Source organism: Notamacropus eugenii, chromosome 2, assembly GCF_028372415.1.
Source record: "Notamacropus eugenii isolate mMacEug1 chromosome 2, mMacEug1.pri_v2, whole genome shotgun sequence".
NCBI lineage: Eukaryota > Metazoa > Chordata > Mammalia > Diprotodontia > Macropodidae > Notamacropus > Notamacropus eugenii.
This window is the reverse complement of record NC_092873.1, coordinates 49,581,438-49,600,610: the sequence shown is the minus strand read 5'-3', so window position 1 is coordinate 49,600,610 and position 19,173 is coordinate 49,581,438. Positions and strand designations below refer to the sequence as shown.

At 42.4% G+C, this 19,173-nt stretch overlaps 1 long non-coding RNA gene across 3 annotated transcripts; it reads left to right on the top strand.

The window, feature by feature from the left end:
* Positions 1-8,459: 8,459 nt before the first annotated feature.
* On the top strand, positions 8,460-16,934 carry LOC140525109 (uncharacterized). Of its 3 annotated transcripts, XR_011973930.1 has the most exons (3): positions 10,380-10,529; positions 12,840-14,253; positions 14,865-16,934. It is a non-coding gene; the product is annotated as an uncharacterized lncRNA (long non-coding RNA). The 3 variants fall into 3 exon arrangements; XR_011973931.1 differs by lacking the exons at positions 10,380-10,529; positions 14,865-16,934 and adding an exon at positions 8,460-8,660 and having other exon boundaries at positions 12,840-14,389; XR_011973929.1 differs by lacking the exon at positions 14,865-16,934 and having other exon boundaries at positions 10,340-10,529; positions 12,840-14,389.
* The last annotated feature ends 2,239 nt before the right edge of the window (positions 16,935-19,173 follow it).

The following is a 19,173-nucleotide window of genomic DNA, read 5'->3' as shown; positions in this document are numbered from 1 at the left end:
GTAGTACTACTATAGGAGGATGTTTTACCTGAGCCCCTCTCCCAGGGCCATAATGGAGAGCCTGAGACCATCCTCAGGAAGGCACTGCAGCAATGTGGAGCTGCCAACCCAACATTCATTCACTAATTCATTCACTCATTTATTTACTCAACAATCATTTATTAACTGCCTATTGCCCGCAGATCATTCTTTTTAGGTGTTGGAGATAGAGATGTGTCACATTGTTAAAGGCCCTATGCTCCAAGCTTACACAGACTGGGCCCCATCTTGGGGGCTGACCAAAAAATATCTTTTTGTCTCATAGTGGGCTTTGAAAACCAGTTAAAAGAGTCTGGACTTTTCTCTGGGGGCAGAAGGGAGTTGAGGAAAATATCTGAGCCAAGAAATGATGTGACTGTGTCTATGGGGAAGTGAGATCAGTCAGCCAACAACCTTGAAGATGGATTCAGGGGAGGAGAGAGCTGGTAATGAGAGGCCTGTCCTAGGATGGTAGTGGTGGGAATAGAGGGGAGGGGAATGCTGTGGAGGAAAAATCAAGGGGGCTCAGTGACTCATTGAATGTGAGAGAGGAGGAAAGGGAAGAGTCAAAATAATACTGATCAATCAATCTCTCTACAAGCATTTATTAAGCACCTACTGTGTGAATTGGGTATACAAAAGCAAAAGTGAAAACAATCTCTGCCCTCAAAGAGCTTATATTCTAATGGGGAGATAGTATGTACACTTATACATCAAAATGAATGAAAGTTAGTTTCTGAGGAGGCACTAGCAGTGAGAGTGGAAGGAGGGGGTCAGGAAAAGCTACATTCAGTAGGTGATATTTGAGCTAAGCTTTGAAGGAAACTAGGGATTCTAAGAGTTGGAGGTAAAGAAGAAGGACATTCCTGGCATTGGGGACAGACTATACAAAGGCACAGAGGCAGGAGATGGAACATCTTATGTGAGGATAGCATGAAGGGAGAGTGAAAAATCCTGGCTTTGGAGCCAAAGGCTCTGGGTTATTATCTGACTTCTGCTACTTACTGCCATTGTAGCTTTGGGCTAGTTCCTCTCCCTGGGCCTCAGTTTCCCTGTGCTGTAAAATGAGGAGTTTGAACATCATGACCTCTAAGACCTCTTTCAATCCTTAGTCTGCAGGGCATATGATGAGCAGGTTGACTGAACCTTTGAGTGCTTGTGGGGGAATAGAAGGAAGTGAGGTTTAGCTTGTGAGGGACTTTATATAGCAGAGTAAGCTATATTTGATTCAGAGGGAATAGATAGTCATAAGGTGATCTTCATGAATATAGGAGATTAAGTGGACAATGGTTCCATTGACATATGATGAATTCAAAAAGGAGGTTCAGGGGAAATGATAGCAAGCTTGGCTTCAGACTTGTTACGTTTGAGGTACCTAATTACAGCTCCTAGAACCAGGAAGATCTGGGTTCAAATCCTGCCTCTGGCCCATATTATCTGGGTAACTTTGGACAAGTCACTTAATGCCCTAGACCATTCTCTAAGATTATGCATCAAAAACTAGGTGCCTTGGAAGCATCTCAACAGGAGACTCTCCACATCTATGCAATCAGAGGACCAGTGCCTATCCCTACAGACTCTATTGGTCTCAAGAAGAGAAGAGGTTGACTCTGCTGGCAGTTAAAACACATTCTTTGGTCTCTGGCCCCTTGGCTCCAACCAGCAGACAGATTTACAGGCCGCTCAGAGATTGTATCTAGTTTCCTGGCGCAGGTCATGTTGTATCTTAAACTTCACATCTGACACTTTGTGAATGACCAAACTCAAGTTGCCTGGCATACAGTGGGCACCACCAGTGATGACACAAAGTCCTCAAAAGATGCAGGATGACTGAGGATTTTGTTCCTGAAATCAGAACACTCTTCGGAGCCACTGTCTCATCAGAAGCTGCCAACAGACAGATCTCAGCCCACAGACTAGGGCAGAGCTCCATCATGGACTACTCTAAGGCTTCTGGCCCTTAAGTCAGGGATTAGCTTGGAATGAGGCTGCTCTTATGGACCAGGTTTTAAAGGGACTTATGGATTTGATTAAGGATGAGCTCATGAGGGTGGAATGAACTACATCTCTGTCTGCTCTGATGAAGTTACAGGATTCTAGACTTTCAGAGGTGGAAGGGACCTCAGAGTACATCCAATCCAGCCCCTACCTGAAAAAGACTCTTCCCTACCACAAACTTGACAAAAAAAAAAAAAAAAACACCAGATCCTGTCTGAAGACCTTCCAGTGGAAAGTTACCAGCTCATTTGGGATGGAAGGAAAGAAGAAAACAAGCTTTGATTAAGCACCTACTGTGTACCAGTCATTGTGTACAGCATTTATCAAATTTTATGTCTTTTGATTCTTACAACTATAGGAAGGAGATGTAATTATGATTCTCATTTTACAGATGAGGAAACTGATATAGACAGGAGTTAAGGGACTTGCTCAGGGTCACACAGCTAGTAAATGTCTGAAGCAGGTTTTGAACTCAAGTCTTTCCAACTCCAGGTCCAGTGCTCTTTCTACTGCCTCAACTAGCCCAAACTCCTCTTCACTCCTAACTCTCTGGTCATATCTTCAAAATATGTACCAAGTAAATGCAATATAATTTTGGAATGAGTAACAGATTAGCAAGTGGTATATGGCATGAGCTTTGAAAGCAGGAACATCACATTCTAGGCATGGCACAGAGCCTTGTAAAAGCTTAGAGATGGGACGTAGAGTTCTGAGTTCAAGAAAAAGCATGTTGGTTAGATTGTCTACTGTGCAGACAGCATGACAGGGGTGGGGGAGTTCTAGGAAACAACTGGTGACTGGGAATCAGATTATGGAAGGCTTTAAATGTCATGCCCAGGGCTTTCCATTCTGTCTCAGAGGCACCAGGGAGTGGGGTAGTGACCTATGTACCTGTGTCTTACTTTAGGTATTAATTTGGTAGCTGTGTGAAAGATGGATTTAGTGCAGAAAAGGGGGTGGATTGAAGAGACATCCTAAATGACATTCTAATTTACACTATGAGCCAAGCTTAAGATGTCCAGATGATTCCAGCTGTCCAGATTGGACTCCATGAGCACTACTTTGGTCCAAAGCAGGAAAAATGAGTTAAGAGAAGACAGAAACTGGAGGGGGAAAATATTCTTATCAAATATCTCAAGTAAAGGTCTGGTATCCAAGATATAAGTGAATTGATGTAAATATATATAAGACTATAAGCCATTTCTCAAAAGATAAGTGATCAAAGAATATGAACAGGCAGTTTTCAAAGGAAATAATGCCATCAACCACCATAGGAAAGATTTCTCCAAGTAATCTTAATAATAGAAGTCAAATGAAAACAACTAAGATTTTGTTTTAGACCTACCAGATTGGCAAAGATAAGAAAAGACAAAAATGGTGTAAGGGACTATGCAGGATGACTTTAAAGATTTTGTCCCTGAAATTGTACCACTCTTCAGAGCCTCCATCTTGGCAGAAGCTGCCAACAGACAACAGATCTGTCGGCAGGCAAGGGCAGGGCTCCATCATGGACCACTCTAAGGCTTTCTGGTCTTAGAAGACAGACACGCAAATACGATGATGGGAGAGCTGTGGATTGGTCTAACCACTATGGAAAACAATTTGGGACCATCCTAGGAAAGTCACAGAACTGTACATTGACATAGCTATGCCTCTGGTGGGAATCTATCCCAAGAAGGTGAAACACCAAGAGAGAGAAATATTTATAGCAGCATTCCTGGTAATGGCAAAAGCTTCAAGCATGGGGAGCCCGTTGTTTGGGGAATGGCTGAACAAATCGTGGAATATAACTGTAAACTAATATTATTGTTTTCTAAGAAATGAAGAATTGTTAAAAACTTGGGATGGTTTGTGTGAACTGATACAGATTAGAATAAGATTAGTCAAGAAAAAATAGATAGCAGATCAGTCTTGATTTCAGAGGTCTGATGGCCTTCCTATTTTTGGCAGAGATGTAGTGGACTATAGGTACATATCAAGGCATGGCCAAAATTATGGCTTGTTCTGCTTACTTCTACTTCTTTGTTACAAAAAGGAGTTTTTTGTTTGTTTTTGGTGGGCTATTAGTATGACTGGAGGGCAGGTAGGTGGTGCTATTGTGTATAGAGCACTGGACCTTGACTCAGGAGGAGTCATCTTCCTGAGTTCAAATCTGGCCTGAAACACTTACTAGCTGTGTAACCCTAAGCAAGTCATTTCACCCTATTTGCCTCAGTTTCCTCATCTATAAAATGAGCTGGAGAAGGAGATGGCAAAGCACTCCAGGATCTTTGCCAAATAAGGTCACAAAGAGTCAGACACAACTGAAATAGCTGAACAACAACATCTATAGATTCATAACCATCAGGATCATTGATCTACCTCATTTGTGACTGCTGAAAGATAATAATCCCCTTTACATTTACTCAGAACATATTCCCCCATCCCCAAATACTGATTCTACCATTTGACTCTTTCTTCCATTCAAGAAACATACCCTTGCCTTGATAATTTGTGATCCAGAAAAGGAATAAGCTGCCCACATAGACTTACAAATCATCCATGAGACTTTCCAGGTCATGCAGACATGCACTACTTATTTCCCAGTCCCAAGTGATCTCTGCAGCTCGGTGACCAAGCCTGGCTATTGACCAAAAGCTTCCATACTAATCAAATCTCATAGAAGTGGCTGGCATGGCTACTGAGTCCTTCCCAGTAGGAAGATGATGAGTCTGGTGGGTTTGGGTTGAAGTTCTCATTATTACAATAGCTTCCTAATTTTTTCCCTTCCCCCCAGGCTCTGCCCACTCCAATCCACCCCTACATGGCTACCAAAGAAATTTTTCTGAAGTGTGCATTGACACAGCTCACCCTCCCAGCGCTCACTCTACAAATTACACTGGCTCCCTATCACTTCTAGGATTAAAGATAAATTGCTTAGTTTGATATTTAAAACACTTCACAACCTGCTCCCTCTTTCTACCAGTCTGGTCTTCTTCTACATGATTCCCCTCCACATACTCTACAATCCAGCCTTCATGTTTCTCACACACCACATTCTCATTCCAGTCCCAAAGCCTCTATTGGCTATGTCCCATACTTAGAGTGCCATCCCTCCTTATCTCCAACTCTTAAATCCATGGTTTCTTCAGGATTAAGCTCCAATATGACCCCAAGGAGGCCTTTCCTGGTCTCTGTCCCTCTCCAGGGTTATCTTCTGTTTACTCTTTATGTATCTTATGTACTCCTATTTTTATACCTGTTGTCTCTCCCATTAGAATAGAAATTTCTTTACCAGATTATAGAGATTGTTTTTAGGTTTTTTTCCTTTGAACTTTTTTTTTTCATAGTTGTACCCCCAGTGCTTAGCACAATGCACATAGTAGGTGCTTAATGAAATTTTGTTGACTGATTCACTGAAGTTCCCTGACACCAGGCAGGACCACTCTCTCTTTCCCCGGCATTGCTCTGAAAGCCCTATGATCACCCAGACTTCTATACTTCTCTAACCTTGCCACCTTCTTTGGTGGTCATTGATGATCCAAAGATTGATAACCCAATTCTAATAGAGGCACCCCAAGTATTTAATGGATTGGGAAGGCAGTAAAGTATACAAGTGTATATGGAAGCCACTCAAAATTCTGTATGCTCCCAGATTATTTCCACCTTCTGACAGTCATGTAAACTCTTACCCTGTGGGCTCGGGGGAGGCCTGCAAGGAAGGGGATGGTGTCTGGTTCCACCATCAGCATAGGTGTCATTGGCCCAAGCCCAGACTGAGAAGGGTAGAGCCCGTGTTTAACCACAACCATCAGTCAGGCAGCATGATGACTCCTCACCTGGTTTCCACATATATCTACTTTTGGCTCCAGCTTCCTGGTAACGTTTCTGGAATCTTCCTCATCATAAATCCTCTACTTCACTCCAGATTTTTCCTAGACTGATTGCCTTAATATCAGCAGAAGCTGATGCTCATCAGCTCTGTTGAGTGAGTCAGGCTTGAAAAGCAGCCCCAGGAGTTCTCGAGTGAACAAAAGTCACTCTGCTCTTTGTACACTCCACAGAATCCACCCCAGCTTGCTGAATTTCTGATGTTTCCTTCAACCTTGCCTGGCTCCTTAGCGGATGCTTTTGGATCTTTTGGTTTGACCCTTTCTCAGAACTTTGCACATCTGTCCTTTTCCTTCCCCCTCTGCCAAGCCCTGTATGAGGCTTGAACCACCCAATAAGTCCTGGAAGGAGCAGAAGGCACAATCCAGGTTTTCTGGCTTCCATAGCCTGGTTCAGTTGGCTTCAGTCCTCTTGCTGCTCTCTAAGTCAAATGATCAATGCACTTCTCTCCAAGAGGTTGGTTTCCTCCAGATTTATTCATGGCAAATCCCCATGGCAATTACTTAGTGGACACCCCTAAGTTCCTTTTGACCTTGAGTTCCTCATTTTAGGCCATTTTAGACAGTGACTGATCAGTGACACTTGGTTGGACTTCTTCATCCTTCAGAACAAACTGGAGAGGACCAAGGAGAGTATATGGTACAGTTCTTCAGCCACATTCCAGCAGGAGAAGCTGGATCTGTATAACAGCCTCCTTGATAGAACAAGAGGAATTTTCTGAATGGCACCAGCATCTAGAGGGGTGATGTTCCAGAGCATATAGGGCACTGGTTTTGGGCTCAGGAAGACTGGGTTCAAATCCTGCCTCCCTGTTTGACATTGTACAAGTCACTTAATAATAGCTGACATGTATACAGTGCTCACTATGTGCCAGAGGCTGTGCTCAGTACTTTATGATTATCTCATTTTAAAAATTTATTTTATTCTTAATATTATTTTATCATTTATTTATTATTATTTTATTTTATTCTTAATATTTTATTTATTTAAGAAATAAAACAAGCATTTCTGTAACACAGAATAAGAAAAAAAGATGATTGTGCGTGAAACTGCAAATTTATTATGTACAGTTTGCTATTCTTGTTATATACATAATAAAGTTATCATGTAATTTCCTTTTTTTCTTTTTTCTTCCCTCCTCCACCCTAGAGATGGCTACCATTACACACACACACACACACACACACACACACACACACACACGTATGTGTATATGTATAGCCATTCTATACATACTTCAACTTATCAATTCTTTTTCTTATTTGATCCTCACAACAACCCTGGGTGGTAGGTACTAATATTATAGATGAGAAAACTGAGGTTTTCATAGGTCAAAGCTTAGGTGACTTATCTAGGGTCACACAGATAGTAAGTATCTGAGGCCAGATTTGAACTCAGTTCCAGTGCTCTATCCACCTTTCTTTGTCTTAGTTTTCTCATCTGAAGATTGAGGATTGGATTTGATGACCTCTAAGGTCCCTTCCAGCTATAAAAATACAATTCTGTGATTTTGGAGAGAAGCGGTTTCTAGAGAGAAGGAAGGAGGAGTGTGTGGCTGGAGACCAAGCTCTTGGAGAGAAGAGGACTGACCATTGAGCTCCAGACATAACCGAAGGAGCAGACCAGAATATGGAAGACCCAAAATGTGGATAGTGCTTTCTGCTCTTCCCAGGAGCTGTTTGGGTGGTTCAAGTCTCAGGAAAAAGGGTGTTGGTTTCCTATCACCTCAGGCTTGTTTTCCTCATGGAAAGAGCCCAAATCCTTCAAGTAGGTAGTACCTCCAGGCTGAAGGTCTCCCTAGATACTTGGGATGGAAGGTAGGACTCAGTGAAAAGTGGAGCAAAGGTGCAGTCACTGTTTATTGGATGCTGTGAGTTTTTTCATTGTCTTGCATTTTCTGGACCTTGGAACAAAGGTTGCCCTGAATCTAGTCCCCATCGCCATGAGGGCTTCCTGAAGGGCTGAGGACTTATTTATTCCCCAATGTTGTTGCTGTTCAGTCATTGCAGTCATGTCTGACTCTTCACGACCCTATTTGGGGTTTTCTTGGCAAAGGTACTGGAGTGGTTTGCCATTTCCTTCTCCAACTCATTTCACAGATGAGAAAACAGAGGTGAACAGGGTGAAGTGACTTGCCCAGGGTCACCCAGCTAGTAAATGTCTGAGACTGGATTTGAACTCAGGTCTTCCTGACTCCAGGCCTAGTAGATAGTGTTATCCACTGCACCACCTAGCTGCTGCACCTACATTAGTGGAGACCTAGATTTGATCTATATACTGAGGTCCAAAAAGGAAATTCTGGATGGAGACAAAATGATATGTGATTTAAGTGAACTGCTCTCAAGATTTAACTCAGAGATCAGAGTGGGGGACATTCGGGTACATGTTAAATCAGTATCATGATTCCTATTTAATAAATGAGGAAAATAAGTCTCAGTAGCTCTATTTTTCCCACAGGCCACATGGCTGGTAAATACCAAGGTGTAAGACTGACTCAGTTTGGAAGACACTGTCTAGTCCTTCACAGAATTTCATTCCTTCTATGTTTTCTGAAACAGATGTTGACATGGAAGCTGCAATCATCGCCATGGTGATCTGTTTGTTTACACCGATGCTGAGCACTGGAAGACGGGATGAACATCTGTGAGTCTGGTTCCATCACCTGCAAAATGACTGAATGGTCTCCATGGGCCCTTTCAGCTCTGATGTTCTATAATCCTGTAAGCCTGAGAACAGCCTGGGATGTTTGAGCTGACCTCTGGAATTGCCTCTAGGTAGGTGGCTGGCTGGCCTGGCTGACGTATTTCCATCCCTCCTTGGCAGGGACTTTGAAAACAATTAGCATCTAGATGATACAGTGGATAGAGCACTAGCCCTGGAATCAGGAGGACCTGAGTTCGAATTCCTACCACAGACATTTGATAAAATGGGGAACTATACTAGATGAGCCTTGAGATCCCTTCTATATCTCTAGACTGATGCTTTTAGGATTCTTTAGTGGAACAGAAACTCCTTCAAGACAGGGACTGTTACAGTTTTTGTCTCTGTATGTTCAGAACTCAGCCAAGTACGAAGCCCATAGTGAAAACTTAATAAATGATTGCTTTTGGTTGAGGTACCTTTTGCTTTCTGTGCTTTTCCATCTCAACAGATATCTCAGGGCCCCATTGCCAGCCTAGGTGTGCATCCAATCATTTCCTGCTCCCTGCTCAGGGTCTTAGTGTCCAGAGCACTGGAAGGTCAGAGAAACTCTGGGCCCTGAGATGTGCTGCCCATGTTTTGTAATGGTGGTAGGGGCAGGAGAAAGACACTGGCTGGGGAGAAGGCACAGAGAGAGTGGGCCTTGGGTCTTCAACATTGAGGAGTGTGTGGGAAGAGACAGCAGGGGAGAGACAAAGTTAGGGGTGAAGGGGTAGTGAGAGAGAGAAAAAAGGAGACAGAGAGAGAAAAAGAGGAAGAAAAAGAGAGAAAAAAGAGAGTGAGTGAGAAAGTGGAGAGAGAGAGAGAGAGAGAGAGAGAGAGAGAGAGAGAGAGAGAGAGAGAGAGAGGAGAGAGAGACAGTGAGAGTGTAAATCTAGGCACTAGCAAAGGTAAACCCTGAATCCTATAGTAGCTTCTTGTTAGAATGCTGTACACTGTGGATTTCCCCATCTGTGTCCAGGAGAGCAAGGATAAGAGGGCATTGAGATGCCATTTCTTGGGATCATAGAATAATGACTCAAGGGCTGGAAGGGACGTTTACAGTCCTCCTCATTCAACCCTCTCATTTCCCAGTAAAGAAACAGAAACACAAGAAAGTTAAGGAATGAACTGAATTCATCTAAGCAGTAGGTGATGGAGACGAGATTTTAACGCAGCCTCTAGAGTCAGTGTTCTGTCTAACACACCATGCTTCCTCCCTTAGAGAATGCACAGAACTCATCGAATGCCAGAGAGAAAGAGCTTCAGAGGCCATCTGGCCCAACCCTTCCTTGAGCAAGAATCCCCTTGGCAAGATTCCTTCCAAGTGGTCAGGTCATCCTCCTAAAGACCAGGGAGCTACTTACTGCCATAATGGAATGGGGCCGCCTCAGATAGTAACCCCATTTCACTTTGGTATGGCTATAATGCTTAGGAAGCTTGTCCTTACTCAGGGTGGCTTGTTACTGCATACATAAATCCATGACGCATATATTGTGTGTGTATAATATGTATTATATAGGTATATAAATACACTATAATATTATATTATTAAATATATTTTGCATTATATTATTAAATGTATTATATTCAATATAATATTATTAAATACATTATATTTCATATTATATCATAATACATATAGCATGTTTATGGATATAAGAATTATACAAATTCTATAACATAAAATAGAAAGCTATAATATGTAACATAACATACACACAAATGCCTATCTTATAGAAACTAGAGTAATTACAGCTTTAAGAGCTAAATAGAACATTGATGAGAGCCGTTGGGCTGGCAGTTTAGTGTCCGTTGAACGATTCTATCCATGCAATGATTCTCCCTCCAGAGTCAAGGAGAAGGGTCTATTTCGTTGAGGATCTCCAAGGTACTATGTGCAATTTGGGGAAAATATGGAGAAGGAGAAGGTGCCATGAAACTTATTCCTCATCAGAACTGTGGTAAGCGATTATGTTATAAAGAAACAAAGTATTTCATGAAGAGTTGGTGAGGAACTAGTGAAGGGATGCATTTTGAAAATCATTTTTCCTGTACTTGAGAGGACAAAGGGAAAAGACTAATTTAGCTTTTTTTCCCTCTAAAAGACTGAATATAACTCTTATCTTGAGGAGAAATATGAAAAATATTCTGAAGAATCTTTAATCAGTGTCTGGAATGAACTGAATGGTGAGTTTCCAGACAAGTAAAGAGGAGTTATTTACTATTATATAGAGGGTATGAGGAGATAGGCTGTGACATTATAACCAAAATACGGTAAGAGTTTATATATACATCTATATGTGAAAACAAATACTATTATTGATTCTACTTCACACCTAAAACCTTCACTTTGCAACTTCCACCCATGGCTCCCATCTCTGCAGAGAAGATCTAGTCCCCCCTTCTCCCTCACAGCTTTCCTCATACTTGAAGACTGCTGCAGTCCTCGCTTGTATCGTCTTTTCTCAAGGCCAAGCAACATCTCAGGCACCCTAATGGGAAGAAAAGTCAGGCTAATCTTCAGGTCCAGCCCTGGGGATGGGACAATTTCAGGGGCAAGAAGAAGAAATTGTATTGAATTGAATTCAGATCTCCTACTCCACAATCACCTCCCCTAACAACTCTCTGTTGCCCGCCATCTTTTTAACACAGGGATTGTGACCCTTTTGGCACGGAGGAATCCCCCTGATCCCTTTTTAGAACAATGGTTTTAGATGCATAACATAAACTGCTTAAACTTACAAAAGAAACCAACTGTTTTGAAATATAGTTTTAATGATATTTTTTTAAAAAGAGACAAGTTCATGGACCCTGGTTAAGAACGCTTGATCTAACAGGAGATTAGCTTTTCATTCCAGAATCAGTAATAAAAGAAAAACTGGAGAGAGTGAGCCCACTGGTGTGAATGAGTAGCCAAGTGCACCTGCCTCCCTCCCAGATGGTAATAATGTCTAGTCTCTGGCTCCTTGCTTACCACAAACCCTGTACTGGTTTATTTTCCTTTCTGAGGACTGCTTTGTTCCTCCCTCCTGGGCACATATTCATCCTGTCTCTTTCTCTCCCTCCACCCCCATCTTGCTGGCCAGAAGACAGCACATTCCATCATGCTGATCTCCTCCCCACCAGGACAGGCACATTCTTCCTGCGCACACAATGTAGATGAAAGGGGAATCTGAGGGGAGCCCCAGAGTCCAGGTGGGGCTGGACCAACCTCTTGATGAACCTCTTTCCACCACCCCCTCATCACAGCCTAGACTGCAGGTGATGGTGATAGGGGATACCTGAGTCCAGACTGCGAAGTAAGAAAGGGGCTAAAGACTTATAGACCTATGGGGGGAGTTACCCTCACCATGGCAAGGCAATCCCATTACATATCCAGGCCATATCAAGTCCCCTGAATTCTCAATTAATTAGTCCCTCATTAAGAGGGCTTAATACAGGGGAGGAGGAAATCAGGGAAGGATTCATAAAGGAGTCACTTAAGCAGTGTTTTTAGGGAAATGGGATTCTAAGAAGCAGAGGGGAGTATATTTCAAATCTGGGGGACCACAAGTGCCAAAATATGAAGATAGAAAATGGAGTGTAGTGTGTGAGCAAGTTTGGTTGGACTGTGGAGTGTGGGAAGGGAAGAATCATGTATTGGGAACAGGTTGTAAGGGTATTTGGAGGTTATAGTTGATCTGAGAGGCAATAGGGAGCCATTGGAAGATATAGAGAGGGGGAATGATACAGTCAGACTTGAACTTTGAGAAAATCATTTTAGTATCTCTGTGTTGGGTATATTGGTGTGGGAGGAGACTCAAGAAAAAGAGAACTATTGGAATAGCGATGAGACCATGTTGTCCTTGAAGTATCATGCTCTATATAATGTCACATCTATCCCAAGCACTGTTAGTGCCCGTTTGTTTTTGTAATAGGAGACTGGTGCATGTCTAGACCCTCATCAGCTTCCAAAAGGAGAGGCAAACAAGCTTGCTTGTAGGACCATCCCAATAATGTGTAATAGATGTCTAATAGACTGTCCATAGACTATGGAGTATGTTAGATATTCTGTAGCTGAGCTAACTAGGTGGTTGGGTGAAACCATTTTTAATTGGCTGAGTACTCAGAAGTATTGATGTCTTCAGAAAGACCCTGAGTCCCCTGAGACCTCTTTCCTCTAGTGCCTTCTTTCCTCAGAGCATCCAGTGAAAATCAGGTTCCCAGAGAAGCTTCCCTCTGAGGCCATATGGGTCCTGGTTCTCAGCCTTTTTGTCTTTTTTCCTTTCTAGATGAAGGGAATGGCGTCTTGGACCTCCAGAGTTTCAAAGACTGGCAGAGTAGACCCCAGGAATGGAGGTCTGAATTCAGATCAGGTTTTGCTGCTGGGACCTCATCAATTACCCCAAGAAGCCATCTTGAGAAGGGATCTTCAAAACCCTAGCCCAGCAAAAAGACTCATCTGGTTATCATGTGGCATCTAAACATGAACTTGGTGGGACAAATGCTATGTAGGAACTGAGTTAAGTTTTGAGCCTTCTTCTTCAGAGACTGAGGTGGTATAGGGGAAGAGGATGTCCACCATAGGTGTGCTGTGCAATTACTGCCACCAAGTTTGGCCCAGGAGAAGAAATAAGAAAGTGCAGCTCCCTCCCTTTTTGTAGAGGTTTGGGAGAAATGTTTCTACATTTATTCTTGCTGTACCTTTGAAGTAACTCTCCTTGGTAAAAGCTGTTTTGTGTCAAGTGGTTCAATGGAGCTGAGACCCTCTTAAATGACCTCTAATAATAGGAGGGAGAACAGAACCAATGGGGGCTCAAATTGATGGCAGCATACTATGGGACAGCTCAACCCTCCAGGGTGAGGGGGCTCATAGCCTGCTTGGCTGTGAAACAGTGGACCAGAGCACATCAGTGCTATTTGACTTTATTGTCAGTGGTACCTCAGCTTGGTTACTTGGGACACCAAGAGAGGATCCTTTTATTGTTGGCCAAAGGACTGATGTTTGGGCTTTCTAACTATACGTCTTAAGCTTACCCTGGCTGATCTTTGCAAGGACTATAAAATGTTTTGGTCCAGAGAAGACCTACAACACTTTCACCTTAGGTGAGAAGGAGAAATTCTCTGAAAGACATTCCTAGGCTGCTGTGTACCAGTATGCACAATGTTGTGAGGAAGGCACGACCCGGGTGAGATTATTATCTCGTTGGTCTGGCTGAGATTTGATCTTTCTCCTGAGCAACAAGGCCCATTTACTCCTATGGACTCTGTTGTCTCCACTAATCTGTACAACTTCCCCATGTGTTTCATTGTGTGCTTTGGTAAATATGTTTGCTTCCTACTGTGACTGTCTTTTGAGTACTATTAAGCTTCTTGGAGGGATTAGAGTTGATGTGGAATGGACATATTTAGAGGTGAGAGTGATGGAGAAAATAACTCATCTCACCACATTGGGAAGTATCCGCAGCTTTTTCATATGGCCATGATAATTAATAGGTGAAGATCCAAAGACAATGTTATGTTGGAACCTGCATCCATCTCTGTAGGAATCCAACCCAACCGTATCAACTCAGTATGCAGAAGAGAGAGGGAGAGACGGGACCTCGACCCCATGAGCACGATGTCACTGATTCCCTCTTGATAAGGAGTACCTGTCGTACATTTAGTTCACAGCTCTTAGAGATTTATTTATGTCCATGCTAGAGGGTAAGGTCCTTGAAGGCAAGCCCTTTTGATCTTTGCATCTCTAGCATCTCTTACTGTGCTGAGCATTGAGTGGATGCTTAGCAAATGATTATTGTTGAATTCTTAGTTTCCCCAGTAAAATATAGTCTTCTCAAGAGCAAGTACTGTTTCTTTTTTGTCTTTTTATCCCCAGCATCTGGCACAGTGCCTGGCATATAGCAGATGTTTAATAATATAATATCAACAGAGAATAATATGTGTTGATTGACTGAGTATCCTTATCCTCCTCACCAACATTATTACAAATGTTTCTTGAGACCTCCTCTGTCCACCCTCCACCCTCTGCCTCCCCCTACTCAGGATTCCTGGCCTCGGGCATCAGGGCTGGTCAGTATATTTTGAACTCTGTCTTCCAACTTCTCCACCATCCCACCTAGCTGTGCCCACAAAGGCTGTTTATACAGCTGGGACTCTAAACTCCCCCCCTCTTCCCCCCTGCCTCTCAAAAAGTCCTAGTTGAGCTAGAAGGAGTGGATTCATGTTTTTACTGACTTAGGTGTAGACAGTCCTCTGATCTTTCTGAGCCTGGAGATAAACAGACATCTCTTTCTTTTTGCCTTTTCAATTCCCAGTAAATTCAAGCAAGCGTACAGAAGGCACCAGAAATCCTAGAGGAGAGAGAACAAAAGATGGCAGCTTTTAATTTTAGCTGTGCCCAGGTCCCCTTCACAAACGAATGAGTGAATGACTGCATAAATGAGTGCCCTTCTGCATCACTGGAAAGTGTGCCTGCCCTCAGGAAAGCTGCTGGAGCTGCCAGATTATCCTTCAACTCGTTGAGATCAGAGACTATTTCTCTTTGTATCTTCCCAGTGTCTCACACATATAGGGAACTCTTAATAAATATTTGGTGAAGGGATGAGGGCTGGGGCAAAGGGAATGGGGAGAAGGGGGCACGTGAGAAAGATTTTGTGAAAGAATGACAGAATTTATTAGATGTGAAGGGCCAGGGAAAGAGAGAAGTCAAAATATTCCTCTAGTGCTAACTGATAAATAAAGTGTTCCCTCTCCTAGGGGTTATTGGCACTATTAAGGGGGCTCTCACAAATTGTGAAACCTTTATGTCTCGCCCTCCCCCAGTCCCCACAAGTCTGTAATTGTGGAATTTCAAGCACTTTATTCAACTCAATCCAAATCAATCCAAACATTTATTAAGCACCTACCATGTGAAGGACACTGGTTGAGGATTCAAAGGTGAACTAAAACCCTCTGCCCTCAAAATGCTTACAATCTAACTGAAGGAGGTAAGACACAGACAAAAATCATTACAATGCTAAGTAGAATGTGAGAAGAGCAAAGAAGAGGTCCAGACTTTATGGTGGGTGGGTCAGGGAAAATTTCATGGAGAAGGTGCCATCAGGAAAGGGCCAGAATGAAAGATTTCAACAGGTCAAGAAGGGGAGTGGGGAAGTCCATTGAAGGTGTAAGGGATGACATAAACAAGAATGCGGTGAGGGAGAAGACGAATGGGATGGTGAGTTTGTGTACAGGGTAAGAATATTATAAGGAGGGAAAGTTAGATTAGAACCAGATTGCGGAAGGCTTTAAATTTCAGAATAAGGAGCTTGTCATTTATTCAATAGGCAGTGGGAAATCAGCTGATCAGATTAGAAGACCCTATGAGAAAGATTATTTTGGCAGGGGTGGTAGGGATGTATTTGAACCTACAAGGTTTGCAGAACCTCAGTCATGGAAAGACATTTTCTTTGGATTGCACTTCCCAGAAGCCTGTGCACAGGCTCTGGAGAGCAGTGATGTCTGTTCTCTGATTAGGCAGGTATGCTTCTAGTGTTCAATGTTTACAAAACCCAGGAAACCTTGCAAGGTATAAGGGAGATGAAAGAGATTATTAAGAATGGAAGCCACGTGTACACTCTGTCAGAGCTTGGATGACTAGAAAGAGACGTCAGTGCACTTCAGATTGCAATGATGAATGAGATTAGCACCCCCTCCCCTATTCCTGCTGTAAGGAAGGAAGTCAACAATGAGCTCCACAGGGCTCTTTGCCAAGCCAAGAAGGCAGCAGACTATATTATCCTTGAGGGCTTCCTCCCATAACCCAACAGAGCATACATAGTAAGAGATCATTCAATTTAATAAACATTTATTGAATATTTACTATGTGCCAAGCACTATGCTAAACACTGGGGATACAAATAAGAAAAGAGACAGATTCTGCCTTCAAATAGCTTATAATCTAATGGGAAAAGACTGTACACAAAAGGAAACTGAAAAGGGGGAGGCACCATGGGGCATCTGGGCAAGAACATGATGTTCTGGGAGTTGAAACTAAGAAGCGTTGCTGATGGAAAATGATCTTTTCAGTACTTTCCAATGTACTGATTCAGGAGTAGGGCAGCTAGGTGGTATGGTGGATAGAATGTTAGTCCTAAAGTCAGGAAGACTCATCTTCCTGAGTTCAAATCTAGGCTCAGATACTTACTAGTTGTGTGACCCTGGGCAAGTCACTAAACTCTTTTTACCTGTTTCCTCATCTGTAAAATGAGATGGAGAAGGAAGGCAAAACCACTGCAGTATCTCTGCCAAGAAAACTCCCACTGGGGTCACGAAGAGTCAGACATGACTGAAAAATGACAGAATAACAAAATTCATAGTACATAAAAATACTGATTCAGTACTTTTGAATGAAAGAAAGCATAACAACCAGGTTGGACACAGTACCCTAGAGTCCTTTCTTTTTCACCTTCAAAAGTCGCTATCGTGGACCACACATTCATGAATTTGCCCCCTTTTAATTATCTCCAGGTGAGGACTTCTTGTGGAAAATCTTTCACATTTCCTTGTCCAGGGAGGGTCCTTGAAAACTTTCCAGGTGGTTGAAGTCAGATGTGACTTGCTTTCCTCATTTTTCCCTTCCATACTCCCACACTGTAATATCTCTTTCCTTTTCCAGACTCTCACATTAATATTCCTGTAAGATTCTACTATATGGCACAGCTCTGACTGAGTGCTATGGTATCAGTGTGCTTATCAGGCATAGGCAGGCAAATGATATGTAGAATTTAAAACTAAGAAGTTTAATTTTCATCCTGTTGGTCTCTTTTGATTTTATATCACCTTGATTTCTGAAAATATCCTTCCCTTCTGCCTTACCCAGTGATTTATCTTATATAACAAAGAATAGAAGAATGAGGAGAAAAAAACAGTTTTCAGCACAACCACCCATCGCATCAATCAAATCTGACCCGGGGTCAAATCCTAGCTTAGTGTGACCTTCTGCAAGTCAGTTTTTTCATCTTTAAAACTAGGGGATTGGATTATGATGACTTCTAAGGTCCTTTTCGTCTCTAAATTTATAATCCCAAGTCTTGGGAAATTCTTGGGAACCTAGAATTTCAGTACCATATCATGAGTTAAATATTGACACCTACTGGTGAAGTGTGGCATTGCATTCTACCTCTATTAGACACAGATTCCAAAAGACACATTGAGTGATAGACACATGACAGTAATTATCATTTACATAACTCTTTAAAGCTTGCACGGTGATTTTTTTACAAAACAGACTTGTGATATTGACAGTACAATTATTGTTATCCACTTTTTTTTTATATTTATAGGTGAAACCACTGAGGCTCAGCAAATGAGCCTTGACCTTGGCCAATGTGGTTGACTCATGCAAAATCAAGGCCCTTTCCATGAACTATCAAGAGAGATGTTTGTGAAGTCTTGAAGGTGACATCATGCTTTCTCACACACACACACACACACACACACACACACACACACACACACACATCTTTCAGGCCACTGTCAGAAAGAATCTTCAGCTAGAGGGATGACCTGCCTGGCCCAAGACAATTTTTCTGCTATTTGGATGTTCTCATGACATTGTAAATGCCCAGAAAAAAAGGAGGAGGCAAAATTCCTGGAGTTGAAAATGTTGAGTCATGGGGTCCCCTGTGGTTTTGGAGGACAAGGGATGGCAGGGGCTTGAGGGGGGATTTGGCAAATGTTGCTGCCAAAGCAGCCTAGTGACCACATATGACAGCAGAAGGTTTTGACTCAGTCAAGGGCAGATTTTAAAAAATTTACTCCATAGGGATGTACATTCCCATTTATACCAAAATTAAATGAGAAAATAGGGTCCACTTTGCAGAGGACTGATTTATAAATTATGAGGAAGGGGATATCCTCGGTGGAACACAAGAACAGCCAGGCTCAAACCCAACCACTGATTTAGTTTCTGTCCCACTGAAGGTGGAAGTTGGGAGGCCTGAGGCAGATTCCCACTACTTTTATTTCTCTAAACTATGCCTTGACTTACCATTACTCCTAAACATCAGGGATACTGTCCCTTCTGTCACCTCTGTCTACTATTGCTACCAGACCAAGCTCTACCCACATCTGCTTTCCCTTAAGACATTCAAGCTAGAGATTTTTTTTTTGTTTTGAAAGTAAGTTTTATTGATACCTTTCTTAAAAACCAACAAGCCATTTCTGAATATATTTCCTCCTATCCCATCTGACCATCCAGAACTGAACCTGTCCTTGAAACAAAGCACATGAAATACCCCATCCTTACACATGAAGCCCCAGGATACCTACTCCACATTCAAGGTACTCTTTGGGTATGTATCTACTCAAAATTAATGTTTATGAGCCCCCACTGATGTGTTTATTTTTCTCTAGTAAGCCAGGAGACATAATTACTTCAACACAAAAGCATTTAATGAAATGGCAAAGTTAAAAAGTTGCAATAGAACATTCTCCCCGTAGGGCACATAAGTACACACACCATCAGTGGGGAGAGTTGACATGCCTAGGGTTGACAAAGGCTGACATGCTTTTCTTGCATAATTGAAAATTGTTTTCCAGAATGGTTGGACCAATTTACAACCTTGCCAGCAGGGTGCCTGG